Below are 21116 nucleotides of genomic sequence, written 5' to 3' on the forward strand. Positions count from 1 at the left end.
GACTTTACAGTATTTTCCAGTTTCTTGAAAAACCATACACTGTTTTTAAGTCAGAAAAACATGTAAAAATTGTAGAAACTGTAGAAAGACATCTGCCAAAGATGTCAAATCCTACAGAGAGCAACGGGAGTAGATTGGCCAAGAAGAAAGTCATTGGCGACTTTCAGGTGAGAGTGTGAACAGTCCTGGATGTGGAAGGAGAGCAGTGCACTTAGTAGAAATTCGAAGGAGAAGTGTTGGAGGGAGTTAGTGCAGACAGTGGAGGGGCTCTGCACACCACAAGCCCTGTACACAAGTGAATATTAAAGTTGACGGCCAAGGAAGGGTTGCAGGTAGAATGGGACCTGGAGGAGAAAACAGAGTTCAATGAAGGTTTCTTTTTAAATAAATAACGTTAAAGAACGCACGTCATTGGGGCTTCCCTGGTGGTGCAGTGGTTGAGAGTCCGCCTGCCAATGCAGGGAACACGGGTTCGTGCTCCGGTCCGGGAAGATCCCACATGCCGCGGAGCGGCTGAGCCCGTGAGCTATGGCCGCTGAGCCTGCGCGTCCGGAGCCTGTGCTCCACAACGGGAGAGGCCACGACAGTGAGAGGCCTGCGTACCGCAAAAAAAAAAAAAAAAAAAAAAAGAATGCACGTCATATAACTCTGGAGCACAGTCCTAGAAAAAAGCATCAAGGCAACAGGTACTAAATATGAAGTCTTCTCGTGTGTTCTCAGATATTATTTATAGTAATTGTATTTATTGAATTCAGTCAATTATTTAGTAGAGAAAGAAGTCCATGCATTCATAAATTAGACACATTCCCTTTAAAAAAAAAAAAAACCTCTACAAGTTTGGGTTTTTGCTCCAAAATTTCAGGCATGGATTCCTTTATCGTTAGATCTTAAATGATCTCTTTTTTATACTTCTTTGACAGAGCTGAGAATGAAAAAATAAATATATAAATGAGACCAGCAACCTTTCAATTTCTTCCATATGACCAAAATGTAGATTTTATAATTTGACTGATAAACCAGCTTGTGAGAAGTTTGGCTTTCTCAATCAATATAGCTGTATGTAATGTCTTGGAATGTCAGTCAGTCACCAGATACTTTGTTAACGTTCTCTGTTTGACAAGCATATGTTCCAGCTATGTGCTGGAAATACACTGGTGGATGAGGCCAAGGGTTCTGGTGTTAATGGAGTTTACAGTCTATTGGAAATAGGAGTACTAAACAAATAAGTGTGATTTGTTTATACTAAACAAGTAAGTATAAGTGTGAGGAATATAGGTTTCTACAAAGGGGGTGCACTTTGCTGTAGAGAATTGAGGAAATAATATTTAAACTGGAGTCTGAGGAATGAGTAGAAGTCATAGGTCAAGCTGGCAGAAGAGTGTCAGTGAACCAAATATATAAAAGGCCTAAGGCAGAAGGAAACCTGAAGTATTGTCTCACGGAGAGAATTTTAGCAGGTTGGGAGTGGGAAAGATGAGGCTGGGTATAGGCAAAAATGAGTCCTGAAGTCTCATACACCATGGTTGGAAAACAGCATTTAAATGGAAAGGCAACAGGAGTTCCCTGAAAAGGTTGAAGTTGGGAAGTCATACGATCAGATTATATTTTAAAAACATCTTTCTGGCTACACTGAAGGGCAGAGTGTGGATGGGCAGTGGTGGTCAAAGTTGATGTGAGAAGAATGAGATCATTCTCTCGGAGAAAGATGAGACAAGTGGCCTGGATTGGGGGGGTTGTCAGTGGGGTTGGAGAGAAGAGCAGGGATTTCCGGCGAATGTAGGAGACAGCTGACAAAATTTGGGTCTGTGCTGTTCCATGGTAATATAAGGAGATCCACATGTATAATTTTAAGCTTAAAGGGAAAAATGTGAAATTAATTTTCATGATATATTTAATTTAACCCTATATCCAAATTTTATCATCTCAACACATATCAATATATAAACTATTAATGAGATACTTAATAATCTTCAAAATCCAGAGTGTAATTTACACTTATAAAACTTTCAGTTTGAACTAGCACTCTTCAAGAGTCCTGCAGCCACATATGGCTAGTGGCTAAATATTTGGAGGAGCTGTGGGTTCAGATCCTGACTCTGATGCTTGTCTTGGTGACTTTTACATCTTCCATAAACTGGCAGCCTGCTCTGAATACCGCATTGCATCATTGTATGATTAAATGAAGTAATGTACATGAAAGTGAATAATGTTCAATAAAGGATTGTTCAATATGAAAAACTGGTAGGTGTCCATCTAGCCATTATCTTTATGATGCTAAAATGAGGGGCAATCTATTCAATTCACTGAGGAAAAATAGGCCAACTGATTTTTTTTAATAAAGACGGAAAACAGAAACAATCGGTTGCTTACTACAAATAAATCCTAATTTACGATCGTTGGCATGGATTGTATCCTTAGGTAAGTGGTAGGCAATAAACAAGTAGGGTGGTGAATCTTAAAATTATGTTTAATAGTTTTGTTTTAGAAAACGCGAGCTACGGGGGCACAATAAATTATAACATAACATCCTTTTTCATGTTCTGTAAGTTTTCACGGACAACTCTTTTAATGTGTGTGAATGCACTAAATTTCTAGCAAACACTACAGAAAATCCTGTTATCACTGATATTTGTAATGTTTCTGTGAAATGATTTATTTTAGAAACTAAAATAAGAGTTTCCTTACTTTTGGTAGGGGTCACAAAGAATGCTCAGGTTGCTTTTGATTATACCTACGTGGTTGAGGAATTAAAATAGTTAACACATCAAACCAATTTTCAAATGCTTTCCGCTTTTTAAATCTGTGGGAATTTTCCCATGGACACATCAGAGGAGAATTTTGCTCAAGGCAACTGATTAATGAATCACATGATTCTCTAGGCAGCTTCTCTATCACTGACTGAACTTCTGTAGCTGGAGCAGCATAATTGAACTGTGAGCTGCATGTTGGGGAGATATCTGCTTTTGTCCCTCTAATCTATTTTCCAAATTGCAGACGGTAATCTTTTCAAAATACTATTCTGATTAAGCCATTTCTCTACTTCACACATGGCAACGATTCCTCATGCTTTTACATTAAGACCATAGTCTCTAAGGTGGCCCACATGAGCCTGCACAGTACACCCACCTCTCTGTATTCATCTTACAACTTGTCCCTTACATATCTGCCCCTCATCCTACACTCCCTGTTCTCAGCATTTCAGCCACAATGGCCTTCTGTGGTTCATCAGAGATACATTAGTTCCTCCTGCCAGAGCCCTTTCATAAATGGTTTCCTATGTTTGGAATAATCTGTTTCTATTCATCACCCTTTGCCTTTTATTAAATTAGATTTTTCATTTTGCAATAATTCTAGTTTCACATGATGTTTAAAGAAATAATACAGACATATTCTCTGAATCCTTTATTCAGTTCCCCAAAGGTAACATCTTGCAAAATTGTAGTTGAATATCACAACCAGGATACTGACATTGATACAGTCAGATTTGGAACATTTTCATCACCACAAAGATCCCTAATGTTGCTCTTTTTTTTTTTTTTTTTTTTGCGGTACACGGGCCTCTCACTGTTGTGGCCTCTCCCGTTGCGGAGCACAGGCTCCGGACGCGCAGGCTCAGCGGGCATGGCTCACGGGCCCAGCCGCTCCGCGGCATGTGGGAACTTCCTGGACCGGGGCACGAACCCGTGTCCCCTGCATGGGCAGGCGGACTCTCAACCACTACGCCACCAGGGAAGCCCGTGTGTTGCTCTTTTATAACCACATTATCTCCCTTCCAGTGCTCCCACCTCCTACTAACCTCCACAACCACGATCTGTTCTCCATTTCTATAATTTGTAATTTCAAGCATGTTGAATAAATGGAAACATCAAATATGTAATCTATTGGGGTTGGCTTTTTTACTCAGCATAATTCTTTGGAGGTTCATCCAGGTTGTTGTAAGGTGTCAATAGTTTAATACTTTTTATTGCGATGTGCCAGTTTTTTGTTTTTTTTTTAATAATACAGCAGAGGGCCTCTAATTATATTACTGAGGTTGGGTCTTTTTTTTTTTTTTTTACATCTTTATTGGAGTATAATTGCTTTACAATGGTGTGTCAGTTTCTGCTTTATAACAAAGTGAATCAGTTATACATATACATATGTTCCCATATCTCTTCCCTCTTGCATCTCCCTCCCTCCCACCCTCCCCATCCCACCCCTCCAGGCGGTCACAAAGCACCGAGCTGATCTCCCTGTGCTATGCGGCTGCTTCCCACTAGCTATCTACCTTACCTTTGGTAGTGTATATATGTCCATGCCTCTCTCTTGCTTTGTCACAGCTTACCCTTCCCCCTCCCCATATCCTCAAGTCCATTCTCTAGTAGATCTGTGTCTTTATTCCTGTCTTACCCCTAGGTTCTTCATGACATTTTTTTTTCTTAAATTCCATATATATGTGTTAGCATACAGCATTTGTCTTTCTCTTTCTGACTTACTTCACTCTGTATGACAGGCTCTAGGTCTATCCACCTCATTACAAATAGCTCAATTTCGTTTCTTTTTATGGCTGAGTAATATTCCATTGTATATATGTGCCACATCTTTATCCATTCATCTGATGATGGACACTTAGGTTGTTTCCATCTCCGGGTAAATAGAGCTGCAATGAACATTTTGGTACATGACTCTTTTTGAATTATGGTTTTCTCGATGTTGGCTGTGGGTTTGTCATATATGGCCTTTATTATGTTGAGGAAAGTTCCCTCTATGCCTACTTTCTGCAGGGTTTTTATCATAAATGGGTGTTGAATTTTGTCGAAAGCTTTCTCTGCATCTATTGAGATGATCATATGGTTTTTCTCCTTCAGTTGGTTAATATGGTGTATCATGTTGATTGATTTGTGTATATTGAAGAATTCTTGCATTCCTGGAATATACCCCACTTGATCATGGTGTATGATCCGTTTAATGTGCTGTTGGATTCTGTTTGCTAGTATTTTGCTGAGGATTTTTGCATCTATGTTCATCAGTGATATCGGCCTGTAGTTTTCTTTCTTTGTGACATCCTTGTCTGGTTTTGGTATCAGGGTGATGGTGGCCTCGTAGAATGAGTTGGGGAGTGTTCCTCCCTCTGCTATATTTTGGAAGAGTTTGAGAAGGATAGGTGTTAGCTCTTCTCTAAATGTTTGATAGAATTCGCCTGTGAAGCCGTCTGGTCCTGGACTTTTGTTTGTTGGAAGATTTTTAATCACAGTTTCTATTTCAGTGCTTGTGATTGGTCTGTTCATATTTTCTATTTCTTCATGGTTCAGTCTCAGAAGGTTGTGCATTTCTAAGAATTTGTCCATTTCTTACAGGTTGTCCATTTTATTGGCATACAGTTGCCTGTAGTAATCTCACATGATCTTTTGTATTTCTGCAGTGTCAGTTGTTACTTCTCCTTTTTCATTTCTAATTCTATTGATTTGAGTCTTCTCCCTTTTTTTCTTGATGAGTCTGGCTAATGGTTTATCAATTTGTTTATCTTCTCAAAGAACCAGCTTTTAGTTTTATTGATCTTTGCTATCATTTCCTTCATTTCTTTTTCACTTATTTCTGATCTGATTTTTATGATTTCTTTCCTTCTGCTAACTTTGGGGGTTTTTTGTTCTTCTTTCTCTACTTGCTTTAGGTGTAAGGTTAGGTTGTTTATTCGAGATGTTTCCTGTTTCTTAGGGTTGGACTGTACTGCTATAAACTTCCCTCTTAGAACTGCTTTTGTTGCATCCCATAGATTTTGGGTCATCGTGTCTCCATTGTCATTTGTTTCTAGGTTTTTTTTGTATTTCCTCTTTGATTTCTTCAGTGATCACTTCGTTATTAAGTAGTGTATTGTTTACCGTCCATGTGTTTGCATTTTTTACAGATCTTTTCCTGTAATTGATATCTAGTCTCATAGCATTGTGGTCGGAAAAGATACTTGATACAATTTCAATTTTCTTAAATTTACCAGGGCTTGATTTGTGACCCAAGATATGATCTATCCTGGAGAATGTTCCATGAGCACTTGAGAAAAATGTGTATTCTGTTGTTTTTGGATGGAATGTCCTATAAATATCAATTAAGTCCATCTTGTTTAATGTATCATTTAAAGCTTGTGTTTCCTTATTTATTTTCATTTTGGATGATCTGTCCATTGGTGAAAGTGGGGTGTTAAAGTCCCCTACTATGAATGTGTTACTGTCGATTTCCCCTTTTATGGCTGTTAGTATTTGCCTTATGTATTGAGGTGCTCCTATGTTGGGTGCCTAAATATTTACAATTGTTATATCTTCTTCTTGGATCGATCCCTTGATCATTATGTAGTGTCCTTCTTTGTCTCTTCTGATAGTCTTTATTTTAAAGTCTATTTTGTCTGATATGAGAATTGCTACTCCAGCTTTCTTTTGGTTTCCATTTGCATGAAATATCTTTTTCCATCCCCTTACTTTCAGTTTGTATGTGTCCCTAGGTCTGAAGTGGGTCTCTTGTAGACAGCAAATATATGGGTCTTGTTTTTGTATCCATTCAGCCAATCTGTGTCTTTTGGTGGGAGCATTTAGTCCATTTACATTTAAGGTAATTATCGATATGTATGTTCCTATTCCCATTTTCTTAATTGTTTTGGGTTCGTTATTGTAGGTCTTTTCCTTCGCTTGTGTTTCTTGCTAGAGAAGTTCCTTTAGCAGTTGTTGTAAAGCTGGTTTGGTGGTGCTGAACTCTCTCAGCTTTTGCTTGTCTGTAAAGGTTTTAATTTCTGCATCAAATCTGAATGAGATCCTTGCTGGGTAGAGTACTCTTGGTTGCAGGTTTTTCTCCTTCATCACTTTAAATATGTCCTGCCAGTCCCTTCTGGCTTGCAGAGTTTCTGCTGAAAGATCAGCTGTTAACCTTATGGGGATTCCCTTGTGTGTTATTTGTTGTTTTTCCCTTGCTGCTTTTAATATGTTTTCTTTGTATTTAATTTTTGACAGTTTGAGTAATATGTGTCTTGGTGTATTTCTCCTTGGATTTATCCTGTATAGGACTCTCTGTGCTTCCTGGACTTGATTAACTATTTCCTTTCCCATATTAGGGAAGTTTCCAACTATAATCTCTTCAAATATTTTCTCAGTCCCTTTCTTTTTCTCTTCTTCTTCTGGAACCCCTATAATTCGAATGTAGGTGCATTTAATATTGTCCCAGAGGTCTCTGAGACTGTCCTCAGTTCTTTTTATTCTTTTTTATTTATTCTGCTCTGTAGTAGTTATTTCTACTATTTTATCTTCCAGGTCACTTATCCGTTCTTCTGCCTCAGTTATTCTGCTATTGATCCCATCTAGAGTATTTTTAATTTCCTTTATTGTGTTGTTCATCATTGTTTGTTTCATCTTTAGTTCTTCTAGGTCCTTGTTAAATGTTTCCTGCATTTTGTCTATTCTATTTCCAAGATTTTGTATCATCTTTACTATCATTATTCTGAATTCTTTTTCAGGTAGACTGCCTATTTCCTCTTCATTTGTTAGGCCTGGTGGGTTTTTATCTTGCTCCTTCATCTGTGGTGTGTTTTTCTGTCTTCTCATTTTGCTTATCTTACTGTGTTTGGGGTCTTCTTTTTGCAGGCTGCAGGTTTGTAGTTCCCGTTGTTTTTGGTGTCTGTCCCCTGTGGCTAAGGTTGGTTCAGTGGGTTGTGTAGGCTTCCTGGTGGAGGGGACTAGTGCCTGTGCTCTGGTGGATGAGGCTGGATCTTGTCTTTCTGGTGGGCAGGTCCACGTCTGGTGGTGTGTTTTGGGGTGTCTGTGGACTTATTATGATTTTAGGCAGCCTCTCTGCTAATGGGTAGGGTTGTGTTCCTGTCTTGCTAGTTGTTTGGCATAGGATGTCCAGCACTGTAGCTTGCAGGTCGTTGAGTGAAACTGGGTGATGGTGTTGAGATGGAGATCTCTGGGAGATTTTCGCCATTTGATATTATGTGGAGCTGGGAGGTCTCTTGTAGACCAGTGTCCTGAAGTTGGCTCTCCCACCTCAGAGGCACGGCACTGACTCCTGGCTGCAGCACCAACAGCCTTTCATCCACACAGCTCAGAATAAAAGGGAGAAAAAGTAAAGAGAAAGAATTAGTTGAAGTAGAAAGAAAGAAAGGAGGGAGGGAGAGACGGAGGAAGGAAGGAAGGAAGGAAGGAAAGAAGATAAAGTAAAATTTAAAAAGTAAGATAAAATATAATAAAGTTATTAAAATAAAAAATAATTATTAAGAGAAAAAAATTAAAAAAAAAAACAAAAACGGACAGATAGAACCCTAGGACAAATGGTGGAAGCAAAGCTATACAGACAAAATCTCACACAGAAGCATACACATACACACTCACAAAAAGAGGAAAAGGGGAAAAAATCCTAAACCTTGCTCTCAATGTCCACCTCCTCAATTTGGGATGATTCGTTGTCTATTCAGGTATTCCACAGATGCAGGTTACATCAAGTTGATTGTGGAGCTTTAATCCGCTGCACCTGAGGCTGCTGGGAGGTGTTTCCCTTTCTCTTCTTTGTTCTCACAGCTCCCAGGGGCTCAGCTTTGGATTTGGCCCCGCCTCTGCGTGTAGGTCTCCGGAGGGCATCTGTTCTTCGCTCAGACAGGACAGGGTTAAAGGAGCCGGTGATTCGGAGGCTCTGGCTCACTCAGGCCAGGGGGGAGGGAGGGGCACGTAGTGTGGGGCGTGTCTGCGGCGGCAGAGGCCGGCGTGACGTTGCAGCAGCCTGAGGCGCGCCGTGCGTTCTCCCGGAGAAATTGTCCCTGAATGCCGGGACCCTGGCAGTGGCGGGCTGCACAGGCTCCCCGGAAGGGGGGTGTGGATAGTGACCTGTGCTCGCACACAGGCTTCTTGGTGGCGGCAGCAGCAGCCTTAGCATCTCATGCCCGTCTCTGGGGTCCGCGCTTTTAGCCGCGGCTTGCGCCCGTCTCTGGAGCTCCTTTAAGCAGCGCTCTTAACCCCGTCTCCTCGCGCACCAGGAAACAAAGAGGTAAGAAAAAGTCTCTTGCCTCTTCGGCAGACTTTTCCCCGGACTCCCTCCCGGCTAGCCGTGGCGCACTAACCCCCTGCAGGCTGTGTTCACGCCGCCAACCCCCGTCCTCTCCCGGTGCTCTGACCGAAGCCCGAGCCTCAGCTCCCAGCCCCGCCCGCCCCGGCGGGTGAGCAGACAAGCCTCTCGGGCTGGTGAGTGCCGGTCGGCCCTGATCCTCTGTGCGGGAATCTCTCTGCTTTGCCCTTTGCACACCTGTTGCTGTGCTCTCCTCCGCGGCTCCTAAGCTTTCCCCCTCCGCCACCCGCAGTCTCCGCCCGCGAAGGGGCTTCCTAGTGTGGGGAAACCGTTCCTCCTTCACAGCTCCCTCCCACTGGTGCGGGTCCCGTCCCTATTCTTTTGTCTCTGTTGTTTCTTTTTTTTTGCCCTACTCAGGTACGTGGGGGTTTTCTTGCCTTTTGGGAGGTCTGAGGTCTTCTGCCAGCGTTCAGTAGGTGTTCTGTAGGAGTTGTTCCACGTTTAGATGTATTTCTGGTGTATCTGTGGGGAGGAAGGGGATCTCCGCCTCTTACTCTTCCGCCATCTTCCCGGAAGCCTCTCGAGACACTTGTTTTGAATTTAAAAATCTGTGCCAGTTTTTTTAACCATTCATCGACTGATGGACATCTAGATGCTTCCAATTTTGTACGATTATGAATAGAGCAGCTATAAACATCTCGGTACCTGTTTTTGTGTAAACATAGATCTTTACTTCTCTGGGATAATTGTCCAGAAGTATAACTGCTGGGTCACATGGTAGTTACATGTTAAGGTGTTTTCTTTTGTTGTTATTATTTTTAACCTGCCAAATAGTACCAGAGTGGCTGCAGTGTTCTTCATTACCACCAGTAATATAACATTATCCACCTTCTCTGCATCCTCACTAGCATTCGGTCTTGTCATTAATTTTTATTTTAGTCATTCTGATAAGTGTTTAGTAGTATCTCACTGTGGGTTTAATTAACATTTCCTAATGGCTAATGATATTAAATAACCTTTCCTGTGCTTATTTGCCATCTGTATGTCTTCTGTGAAATGTTTCTTCATGTCTTTTGCCCATGTGTTAATCAGATTGTTTGATTTTGTACTGGTGAGTTTTGAGAGTTCTTTATTCTAGATATTTTGTTGGCTATGTGGCTTGATTCTCTTACTCTGTAGCTTGTCCTTGCATCTTCTTAATAGGGTCCTATGCACAGTAAAAGTTTTTATTTTTAATGAGGTCCGCTTATTAATTTTTCCTTTTATGGATCATGTTTTTGGTATCAAGTCTAACAACTCTGTCTAGTCCAAGATATTGAAGATTTTCTCATTATTTTTTTCTAAAAGGTTAATAGCCTCACATTTTACCTTTAAGTCTTTGATACATTCTGAGTTAATTTTGTGTTAGCAGTAAGACTGAGATCAAGGTTTATTTTATTGCCTAGATATGTCATTGTTTCAGCAATAAGTTGAAAGACCACCTATCCTCCCTTGAATTGCTTTTGAACTTTTGTCAAAACATCATTTGGGGATATTTATGTGCATCTATTTCTGTGTCCTCTGTTCTTTTCCATTGATCTGTGTATCTATTTGTCTAGCAATACCACACAATCTTGATTACTGTAGCCATATAATGTCTTGAAATTGGGTAGGTGGATTCCTCCTATTTTATTGTTCTTTTTCAAAATTGTTTTAGCTATTTTAGTTTCTTTGTCTCTTCATATACATTTTAGAATAATATTGTCTAGATCTATGAAAAAATCTTGCTTAGGTTTTGATATGAATTGCATTATAGCTGTATATCAATTTGAGAAGAACTGATATCTTTACTATGTTGAGGCTTCCAATCCATGAACATATATGTCTTCATTTTTTAGACTTTTTAATCTCTCTCATCAGTTGTGTAGTTTAAACACACAAGTCTTGTACGTGTTTTGTTGGATTTACATCTAAAATATTTCATTTTTAAAAAACTATTTAAAAAAGTATTGTATGTTTAATTTTGTTGTCCACATGTTCAATTGCTAGCATATAAATATACAACTGCCCTCCTACATTCTTTTAGCCACAAATTCTCTCTGTTTTCTTTCATATGAGAATGGCTTATTTCTTCTTCATTCATGCCTACTTTCACTGGGCATAGAATTCTGGGTTGGCATATCTTTTTTTCAGCACCTGAGAAATATCCTGCCACTTCCTCTGGTTTCTATGGGAGCTGATAAGGGATCTGCTGTTATTTTAATTGCTTTTTCCTCTATAGGTAAAGTGTCATTTTTTTTCTCATTACATTCAAGATTTTTCTTTGTCTTTAGTTTTCAGAAGTTCAATTATGATGTTTCTTGGCATGAGTTTCTTTGTTTGCTTATTTGTTTTTTTCTGTTTGGGGTTCACTCAGCTTTGAATCTGTAGGCTTATGTCTCTTGCCAAATTTGGAATCTCTCATCCAGTACTTTTTCAGCCCTGACCCCTTGCTCTTCTCCTTCTTGAACTCTCCAGTCAAGAATATTAGCTATTTTGTTATAGTTCCACAGGTTTTCAAGGCTCAGTTCATTTTTTTCAGTATATATTTCTCTGTTTTTCACATTGTATAATATCTATCTTTCTAACTTCCATTTCATTAATCTTTTCTTTGTTCCCTCTATTCTGCTGTTGAGCCAATTACTAAGCTTTTAATTTCAGTTATTACATTTTTTTCAGTTCTAAAGTTGCCATTTGGTACTACTTTATATGTTCTATTTCTTTGTTGAATATTTCTATTTGTTCGATGAAATTTTCTGGTTTTTTTCATTTATTTCAAGCATGTTGGTAATTACATGTTGAAGCATTTTTATCACAGATGTTTGAAAATTGTTGTTAGATAATTCTAACATCTCTGTCATATCGTTGTTTGGCATCTACTGATTGTCTTTTTTATCCAGTTTGAGATCTTCCCAGTTCTTGGCATGACTAGTAATTTTAAATTGAACTCTGGACATTTTCCTCTTATCTTCTGAGACTCTGAATCTTATTTAAATACATTTTCCCTCAGACACTACTCCAGAGAGAAGGAAGGGAGGGGCACCACCTCCTTACTGCCAAGTAGAGGTAGAAATTCAAGTTCCCACACAACCTCCATTGATAGGTGTGACATGTGCATGTGTGCGTGTGTGTGCGCATGTGTGTTTGTGTGTGGGCTCCTTGTTACTGCTGGGCAGGGGTGAGAGTTTGGTGATACAAGCTGTCTCCACTGACATCAGCAGATGTGAACTCATTATCTCTGAGTTAATGTGAAAGTTCTGACCCTCCACTCAGCCCCCAATGTGATTTCTACTGACACCATTGGGAGTGCGGGGTGGGTACTTATTACTGAAACCTGGGAATGAAAGTCCTATCTCCCTATTTGATTTTTTCTGACAACAACCTGGCATGTGTTTGGGGCACTTGTTACAAACTCTTGAGGGTATAAGTCTGGATGCCTCTCTCAGCCTTTGTCAGCATGGATGGAGGCATGGTTACAGCTCCTCTGTGATATTTGCCTAGAGTAGAATGCTTATTGTCTAAAATTTTTCTATTTTTTACTTTTTCCTTTTCCTCATTTTTTTTGGGGATGCTAGAGATCAGGCTTTCACTGGGGATTTTTGTCTGTACTTATTGGTGTTTCTGGGTTATCAGCTTCTCATCTCCAAGTCTAAGATGTACAAGGTAGAAAGAAAACCCAAGGAACTTACTGTCATTCCTTGGGCCTTGTGGTCCCCAGATCACTGCCTTCTTTTCTATACCTTTCAGAGCCTTCTGATATTTGTTTAGTATATAACGTCCAGGAATTTTAGTTGTACTTAGCATGAATAATAGGGAAAAATATGTTTACTCCATTTTCCCAGAAGTGGTAGTGACCCTTGGCTTTTTAAAATATCCTGTTCTTTAGATTTTAGCTTAATATTCCTCCATCTGCAAAACATCCTCTCACTTCCCTTAGGACCTAAGTCATCTGAACATTAGAGACTCTCATAGAGTATGCATTTCTCTTCTTAGAATGTATTTACAATAGAAATTTTAAATGAATTTGACTGATTATTTGATTAATGAGTTTCCTTAATTGGACCCTAAGAGTCATGTGTGTAGTGATCATGGCTGTGTTTTAGTTATTATTTTATTCACAGTGCCTAATAGTCTGCCTGGCATTAATAGTAGATTCTCAATAATCTTTGTAGAATGAATAAGGCAGTGCAATAAAGTAGAAGGGGCTTTAGTTAAATTAAATTTTGCCACTTTACTAGAAGTGTAATCTTTATAAGTCTTTTTTGTCCTTTACTTTCTATTTTCTCACATGTTGATATTAAGTGATACAACATGTAAGATTTTTCACTCAATTCATCGGGTGACACGATGACTTCCAATTTCCAATAGCTATTATTTCTCTTTTTCTGCTTTCTCTCTTTCTAGGAAGCTTCAGTCTTGCTTTTTTGTTTGTTTTACTTTTTTTTTTCTTCTGTGTTTGGTGACAAGCACAGTGCCCAGGACATGATGGAAACTCAAAAATTATTGAGTGGAATTAAATTGATATGCTTATTATTACTTAGTGGAACTTATATGAGTTTTCTGATATAATATCACATACCTAGGAAAATGTAAATAAAAAGAATTAAAATTTATAGGGGGAAAGAATTTTGTTTAGAAGTGAAAAGCTGTTTTGTCAATAATTCACCCATGAACTAAAAGAGTAGCAGGCTGAAAATAGTAAATACATTCAAGGAAAGAGTACAGATATTTATTCTATAATAAATGCCACAGAAAGTTACAAAAACAAGTCCATTTGGAAACATAAAAAGAATGTGAACTGTGTTTAGAGGCCAAAAAGTCCTCTGAAAAAATAGATAAAAGAATTGTTGTCAAATGGAATCAGTTTTATCTCTTAGAGTCAGGAAAAGGGAACAAGGAAAAATGGACTTCAGAATACATACTTGACACTGCTCATGGGAGAGAAAAACAGAGAGAAAGAAAAGGAGGTTCAAAGCCTTTTGCTGACCTTTTTTTCAGCAGATCAGGTCTGGGGCCTGGGTTTGCAGCACTGCCCACCGGGTGACTGTAAAGGGGTTATCCTTGGGGCTAAGAATGCCTGTTGAATTTTGGACAGTGTGATATACACAACATAGTAGATGGCCCATCTCCTGAGAAAGCTGTAATTTGCGGTTGTAAGAAAGGAAGAGAAAATCACAAAGAAATCCAGAACATCTCTGTTCAGATGTGAATGAAAATGCTGAGACAGTGAATGTGTATAAATCATGGTAAGTTTTTATTGAAGATATACTATGAGCTTGGTACTGCTCTATGAGCTTTACATTAATTAAATCATTTGTCCTATTATGATTGGTGTTCATACCATGACATTCATGTCAGGATATAGAAGTTACAACATTCTTGTAGGTTTATTAATACTCTCTCTCGTCTCAGGTTGGAAGTTGGGAGCTGATGTTTGGGATGGGAGAAGAGATACTTCACACTCCACTGCTATGCTTTCTGTTATGGCTAGAACTGTTCCCCCCAAATTCATATCCGGAAGTATTAATCTCCAGTACCTCAGAAAGTGACCTTATTTGAAAATAGGGTTGTCGCAGATGTAATTAGTTAAGCTGGGGTCACAGTGGACTTGGGTAGAACCTAATTTCTGTTGTTTAAGCCACCCAGTTTGTGGCACTTTGTTTTGGCAGCCCTAGCAAACTAACATACTTTCCATGGAGCACTGACCTTCATGATTTTGAAGCTTATGTATCCTTTTGAAAATATAAATCAAACAATGGAAGTTCTCTCTTGAAAAATGCAAATAGCCACAATTTCACGTACAGTTTCCAAAGTTCACAGGTGTTCTGCCGTCCATCTACAGATCCCACCCCCAGTCTCAGGTCAGACCGAGAACCTTTGTCCTAGAGTCTGTGTGACCTCACCTGACCCCTTTCTTAGGCAATGCCTCCTGAACACATGGCCCTGCACTGAACACTTCCCATGAGAAGAACCTCTCTTTACTATGCGACAGTATCTTACAACAGAGGGCAATTCTGCTCTTAAGAGCTGGTCCAATGGAGCTGTGACTCACATCAGTGTATTCAACTTAGAGATACCATGGGCCTTACCACAGTCCCCTGCTAAAGCATACAGCTGCTTTTCTATGTCCTTTTTCTTGTTTTAAATTAAAACAATCTTTCTATTGTAATTGCTACATGTAATTTATAGGGCAAGTATAGACATAGGGAGAGGAAGCTGTTGCTGTTTTGGCGTGCTGTAGGGAAAGAACTTGAGCTCAAAGGGACTACTTCTATTTATATTTAAAACTCCAAATATAGTTTTGGGGGCTGTGGGGTAAAAAGAAAAGCAAAGAGACTGAGGAAGTGGTTCCTGAAAGGATAGACGGGCTCTTGCAGAGGAGGTGAGAGGAAGCCAAAAACTTACTCTGCTTCCTTCACCCTCTACTTGGCACTGTGAGTGTTTGCACATATTCTGGATCTCACAGAGTATGTTCTGTGTGCATGAGACTGAAAGGCTTTATGAGGAGAAATGTAAGAAGCACCTGCCTACATCCTTCTCTGTGTGTGTTTGTAGCTGTGTCTTGCTGTCTAGAGGTTGGCTTTCTCCTCCCACTCAAATAAGACCTATCTCTGTTACTGTGGTGGAAACTCTGTGAAACTCAGTCTGTCTTCTGTTGTCATTTGCTAGACTCAGATAGGATTGCCCTCGCCCTGGCTCCATGTTGTCCTTGAAGAACGTCCTTTACCTGCGTTTATATGACTTTTCTCTGTCATTCGCTTTGCGGAAGAGATACCTTGTCTTGATATTGCCAATGCCCCTCATATATCGACTCACAAGAGTGAGTCTGTGTTTTTCAGCTGTCATTATTATCCTCAAACAAACATTAAACACAGTCTGGCGGATAATCCGGTCCGTACATGGAATGAAATTTCAGAAAGCCCAGTTCAGAAAACCTGTTATTTGCCGCCATAGGATGGAGGGATCCTCATTTGGGATTCTTCCTCTCGTGGAAATCCTGCTCACGTTTCACCACCTGAGGCGCATGCCACCTCCAGGAAGCTAGATCTCTCAACTGCATGGGATTTTGACATTTCATGATTTTCCTTAGGTCATAGTATGGTACTTAGGGGGAATCTGTCTGCCCATGAGATCATAAGGTTCTGAGGACAATGCCTGGCCTTATTCGTCTTGCAGTCTCCCTCAGTACTTCACACATGATGCCCACAACAGAGTGCTTTGGGATTTTTATTCCCGAAGCCTTCTAACACCTGGCTCTGCCACTTAGTCTTCTCACATTAATCGGAATTGGGGTTGGCTTTTGAATTTGAGGTAGAAAGTACTTTGGCAGATGCAAACGTGAAGAATGTAGGCAAAGGGACATCAAAAGAGATGTCAGTCACTATCATTTACTGAGATCTTACAGAATGCCGTGAAAATGTAGTAGGAATTTATAAGACAGGAAAATAGAGAGTAAGGGAGCAAGTTGAAATGGGGACATTTAGGATAATTTAAAGATTGTAAAATATTTAGATTTATATAGCAGTTTGCTTTCAAGGAACTTAAAGGAATTACAGTAATATAGGCACAGGTCAATCTCTTGCTATAAATTTTATAGCAGAAACAACATAATGCCTGAAATCAAATGAGAATTCAGTTATTTGTGGGATGAAGACGTGATGTACTTGGAGCTTTGGAAGAAAGAGTGTTGATTAAAGAAGACCACTGGCCTGCCAGAGGATGGTAGAAAGCCAAGACTCATTTCTAGACCTTAGCCTTACTGAACTTAAGGAAGATACACGGAGGAGAGGGGTGGAAAACAGTGGTGAGAGTTAATCAGATTATGAATAGGGTGAAAAGATAGATATGATGTTAGTATAAATGCAAATTATTGGCCCCTGGCTGTAATCTGCTTAGTTACAGAGGCAGCACTGCTCCCCTCCCCAAAACTTGAATTTTAGATATGCTGTAATCTAACAAATCTGATAGGAGGAAGTTTTTTATAGTGATAAGAACACTTAAAATGAGACCCTCTTAATAAATGTTTAAGCATACAATACAGTGTTGCTAATTATAGCCACAATGTTTTACAGCACATATATGGAACTTAATCATCTTGCATAACTGCTTTTTAAGACATGCCTCGGGCTGCCTTAAATCAAGGTAGCCATCCCTTCCGTCAGGCCTCTCACTGGAAAAAGAAACACTTTGAGTAAGTCACAGTGAGTAACCCTAAAATAAGACTGATAGTGTTCTTTTTCTCTGGATGTAATGCAGAGTGGGTACAAAAGTGTGTAGGGAAGTTGTATATATTGACAGAAAATTATAGTGAGAGTGGAGAAGGGAAACAGCCCAGCTTACCATCATTTGTTTGGTAAATATTTATCCAAAACTAACTACGTGTCAGTAAATATCCCTGTGGTGGGAAACACATTGGTACGTTTGGGGAATAATAAGGGCGATTTGGCTTAGAGCAGTAAAAAAAAATGGGAGAACAGGATAGTAGGAAATAAGATCTGAAGGGTGGCCTGGGCCAGATCAGGAGGCAGTGAGCAGCTGGGTTTTATTCTAAGTGTGATGCCTGGACCCTGGAACCTTTGGAGCAGCATAACAGGATTTAGCCTTTACAAGCTCTGTCTGCCTGCTCCATGGAGAATGAAGTGTGGGAGGGCAGGCACAGAAGCAAGCCGGCTGGCGGGGAGGCTGCTGCGTTTGCTGAGGTGAGAGTTAATGATAACACACAAGGATGGTGGCAGGGGAGGCGGCAAACGTGACTGGTTTAGGAAATGTTCTGATATACATAAGCTGACAAGACTTGCTGATAGATTTATTGCAGGGGAGACAGAGAGAGAAGTCAAAGATGGCTTCTGGGTTTTCAGACTTAGCAACTGAGTCAGTTAAAGAAGGAGCAGGCTCTGGAGGGGTGATTAAGGCTGCTGCTTTGGGCAGATGCTTAATAGACACCCAGTGGAAATGAGGAGTAAGCTATTGGATATGAGCCTGGGATTCAGGGGGAGGTCAGGGCTGGATATATACCTTTAGTAGTCATTAGCAGAGAGATGGTATTTGCACGCAGGGTCTGGGTGAGACCATTAGGAAGAGTGTTGATAGAAGAGGAGATGGACCCCTGGACTGAGTCTCATGGCACTCTGGTAATTAAAAGCAGGAAGGAGAAAAGGAGCAAGCAAAGAAGGCTGAGAAGGAGAGGCTGCTGAAGAAGCAGAAACATTAGGAGGGTAGATGTCAAAAACAAGACCATGTCCAATGCTGCTCACAGGTTGAGAAAGGTGAAGCTGGAGAGGTGGCCACTGGGCGTGGCAAGATGAAGGTGCTGATAAACTGAAGTGCGTTGAGTGGAGAGTAAGAAGTGAGGAAACTAAAATAGCTATTTCAACTAGCTTTAGCTATAGAGAGAGCAGTAGATAGAAACAGGGAAACTTCACCTATTGTAACAGGAGGGAAGGTGGAATTTAAGGGCATGGATGCAGGTAAAGGTTGACTTGATTTTGAAAACAAGAAGTTGTTATTTTCACATCACAAGAAAAATGGAAAACAACTATATTCTTCTCAAAAGCATTCATCACCATATTTGTTGCCTGATGAGATGTTAGATCACAGAAGAGTGGAAACTGCAATAGGGCTTGTGAATATTCACTTGGTGTAAATTTGTTTTCATGCTTCACATTCATACACAAGTTGTTTCAATCAGTCATTTTAGTTTCAGAAAAGCTTTCTACTCAATTCTGTATAGAAAAGTAAATAATACAAGAACATTTTAAATTGCTGTTTGGCATCAACATGAAATAAAATTACGCTTTGATTACTCTCTTCTGTCCCACGAGTCTCTCTAGAAGTATAAAAATACAATAGTGGAATATTCAGTGATAACAGGTAATTCTACAAATGGTCATGCTTCTGAATTGTTATGTATTGCAGTAAGCATAAATAAATAAGCAAAACCCAGCTTGCTCTGGTCAGTCTTTGCAATATTCAGAATTTTAATGCTGTGTTTGCCTCTGCTTTGCTGATAACAGTGGGCTAGGAATTTAGCTATTCTGTGACCAGTCAAATATATAAAATAGTTGACAAGGGACCAGTATTTTAATAGCTCAGTGTCCTCTTAATGAAGCGGTGTTAATACATTTTCTTCTAATTTCGGTATCATAGTAAAATATATGTAACATGAAATTTACAATGCTAACCAATTTAAATGAAGAGTTAAGTGGTATTAAAGACATTCATACTGTTGTGCAACCAACACCACCATCCACATCCAGAACTCTTTTCATAATAATGTGGAATGTTTCCTGAATTTCCTGTATGACATCGTTGAGCAGGTGTCACGCTAATCTTCTCTGTATTGTTCCAATTTTAGTATATGTGCTGCTGAGGTGAGCACTGGTACACATTTTAATGAAAACACTTATTTACATAAAGAAGAAAAAATTATAGAGACTGTGAGTCTGAAAGACAAGCAAGATCCGTTTAATGACTATTATAAAAAAAGGGCTTTGATCAATTCTATAATGCTCCCTATCAGGGTATTGAGGCATGGAAGGTGAGTAAAATACCTTCTGATTCTACACGCAGAGACAGAATATAGGGATAGGTTATCTGATCCAAAATGATCATTGCTGTATTTTCCTAATTTATCTGGTTGAAAATGAAACAACTGAAAAGTGATTAAATCTAGATTAAATGCGTTCTTAATATATTCCAGGCACTATGCTAAATAATGCACAATGCATTGTCCAGCTTAATTCAAAAAGAATGCAATGAGGTAATTCCCTTATTTTCATTTTAAGGATAGTAAAACTAAGATTCAGAAATAGTAGTATAATTAACTACACATGGTCTTACAACCAGTAAGCTATGGGTGAAAGACACGGCTCTGGGTCAGCCTGCCCATAGAGCCCTTGCTCTTAATCTCTGAGATCTGCTGTGTCTAAGACCACATCTGCCCCCCACTTTCTCAATTTAGGGCCTTAGACAGCCTCCACAAACACATCCTGTTCTTATGCACACATCCTGTTCTTATGAACACATTAGTTTTGCTTGTGCAATCATTTATATGCTGAACAATGATACTTACCTCACCCAAGTTTTGAGTTGAACTCTCACTATTATCTCTAAATGTTTTACAAGCGAACGTTTTCTCAATAGCTACACTCAAGATTTGTGGTTGGGAGGACTGGGAAAGATTTCATCAATATACTCTGGTGCAGTTTCTCTGTATTCATGCTCATAATTTGCTGACTTCTGGAATGATGGCTTTGAAATTAGAACATCTCTTGAAATAAAACTGCTGTGCCAGAAGACACCATTTAGAATTCCATTACAGCCCTGATGTACAAACATTCTTGCATCTACATTTTGATCCCAACACCTGTTATGCACTAAGAGCTATATCTGTTTCCAGAATTTTCCCTAGTGGAGCTTTATTATCACCCATTCAGGAAGCCCTTAAATATCTGTCAGCCGTTGGTGAGGTTTCTGCTTGTTTTATTTAGACTTTGTTTGTGGGCTTTCCTCACACAGCGCTCCCACTCCTGTTATATTTTTTAAATTTATTTTTTATTTTATTTATTTTTGGCTGTGTTTGGTCTTCGTTGCTGCGCGTGGGCTTTCTCTAGTTGTGGCGAGCGGGGGCTACTCTTCGTTGCGGTGCGCGGGTTTCTCATTGCAGTGGCTTCTCTTGTTGTGGAGCACTGGCTCTAGGCGTGCGGGCTTCAGTAGTTGTGGCTCGCAGGCTCAGTAGTTGTGGCTTGCAGGCTCAGTAGTTGTGGCTTGCAGCGTCTAGAGCTCAGGCTCAGTAGTTGTGGCACACGGGCTTAGTTGCTCTGCGGCATGTGGGATCTTCCCGGACCAGGGCTCGAGTCCGTGTCCCCTGCGTCGGCAGGCAGATTCTTAACCACTGCGCCACCAGGGAAGCCCTCCACTCCTGTTATTTACGAGCAGCTCTCTGTTGTGGAAAGAGCATGGTTCTAGAAGACACCCCTGACCCTGGTTTGACTTTGACTCCTCCACTTATTGTACATAATGCACAATTGTGTTCAACTATTTTTGATTCCTAAGATTACAGACATAATTTTAGATTTACTTAAGAT

General features: G+C 39.8%; 1 non-coding gene across 1 annotated transcript; it reads right to left on the bottom strand.

Annotated features, from left to right (window-relative positions):
• Positions 1–19298: 19298 nt before the first annotated feature.
• LOC115853965 (U6 spliceosomal RNA) lies at positions 19299–19408 on the bottom strand. The gene has a single exon (XR_004039808.1). It is a non-coding gene; the product is annotated as a U6 spliceosomal RNA (small nuclear RNA).
• Between the last annotated feature and the right edge of the window lie 1708 nt (positions 19409–21116).

The sequence above is a fragment of the Globicephala melas genome, chromosome 9, assembly GCF_963455315.2.
Source record: "Globicephala melas chromosome 9, mGloMel1.2, whole genome shotgun sequence".
Lineage (NCBI taxonomy): Eukaryota > Metazoa > Chordata > Mammalia > Artiodactyla > Delphinidae > Globicephala > Globicephala melas.